At 36.6% G+C, this 1,659-nt stretch overlaps 1 non-coding gene across 1 annotated transcript; it reads left to right on the top strand.

The window, feature by feature from the left end:
* Positions 1–823: 823 nt before the first annotated feature.
* Positions 824–928, top strand: LOC112133304 (small nucleolar RNA U13). Its single transcript, XR_002914972.1, has one exon. It is a non-coding gene; the product is annotated as a small nucleolar RNA U13 (small nucleolar RNA).
* Positions 929–1,659: the final 731 nt, after the last annotated feature.

A 1,659-nucleotide genomic window follows, 5' to 3' on the forward strand; every position in this document is an offset into this window, starting at 1 on the left:
CTTTTCTTTATAAATTACCCAGTCTTGACAGTTCTTCATTGCAGTGTGAGAGCAGACGAATACATTATATACGTGCATGTATATATACACACATATATACAGTTCTACCCATTTGACTTGTTGTCTTGTCTCTTGAACTCTGCCCATTTTATGGGTCATTCCTACTCACTTTATTTCAAACAATTAAAGTCCAAGTTTTTTTAAGGCCTTAGTACATTCTAGTCTTTGCTATTTAGCAGTATGTTTAACTTATCTACTAGGTTGTGATGATGCTAAACATGGGAGAAGATCCAAACATTCAGCTAAAAGTTTCACATCAGAAAACATGGAAAGATCGCTGTATTCCTCCAACAAAGAAAATAAGTATGAATTGCCAAAGAGTGATAGACACTGGTAGTTCACTCAAATCCTGGGAGGCATTCCCAGTGACAGAATTACGCGTTGTCCTTTATGGGCTGAATGCTGTAGACATGCCTGAACTCTAAGTGCAGGAGGACCAATTATAGCAACAGTTATCAGCTAACCTCTTGTCCACAGACCATGGTCAACCACCTTGTAGTAAGCAGGTGCTGCTGGCTGCAGGTTCTGACCGGTGACTGAGTGGACACAACACAACCAGTGGCAACTCTCTAGTGGTCATCTGAACGTCTTTTAGAGAGTGGAGGACATTCAGATTGCTAGATTCTCTTCGGCTCTCATGTGTTCTCTTTCAACGTTTTTCAATGACTCAGCTCAGCTTCTGAATCATCCTTATTCTCTAAAAATAAAAACATACTGACAGTATTTATGCCATCTAATCTTTCTTAAAAGTATTGGTGGGAAGATTCTTTTCTAATGTATAAAGTGTCATGATTGGATTTTTATGCTCGTGTGTGAGATGTGCCTCCCTCAAACCATGTTACAATATAAGCACATTACCCATCTGATATGAAAACATGTAAGTATTGATGGGAAGCTCTCCTTTCAGTGATGTTTATTTCACTGTCCAGAGCCCTAAGTAACCATCCAATTGATAACAATTTAACATTTCAAAGAAAGGGATAAATCTGGGTTGATGTGTTTGTTGTTTGTTTGTTTTCTGTAGCACTACCTACTTTCTATATCAGTAGCACATTTTTTAACAGAGCACCTATGAAATGAAAGTTTTTGGAACAGGAAAAAATTATCTCAGATTTCAAAATGAGACAGAATTTTCTGCTTCTTTTCAGCAATTGTTTTGTTTCCCTTACAGAAAATTGAGAATAATATCAAGTTTATCTCTTTTATTTGGCTGCTAGAAAGCTCAGAGCCAAATTTGCAGCCTACCTCAGGTGAATAATTTATATTTCAGATCATTTATTATATATACTACCATTTTCTAGGGCTTTATTTTTCTACTTTCTTTTTCTCTTCATTCTGATTCCATTTTTTCACTCTTTGTCTTATGATCCTATATACTCACACATTTTAAGGTTTTTGTTGTTGCTGTCAATGGGGTAATTATGCACATAGAATCACAAGCATATACACATGTGCATACACAATAAGAAAAGTTGCTCAGAGTATAATCAAACTCTTCTTTTCATGTCCCTGTATGATATGATAACCCTTGAGTACAGAGTGACACACCAAGGCAAGAATGTGTGCTCACATCTGCTGGTAGGGTCATGTGAAAGAATA

This window comes from Pongo abelii, chromosome 3, assembly GCF_028885655.2.
Source record: "Pongo abelii isolate AG06213 chromosome 3, NHGRI_mPonAbe1-v2.0_pri, whole genome shotgun sequence".
Taxonomy (NCBI): Eukaryota; Metazoa; Chordata; class Mammalia; order Primates; family Hominidae; genus Pongo; species Pongo abelii.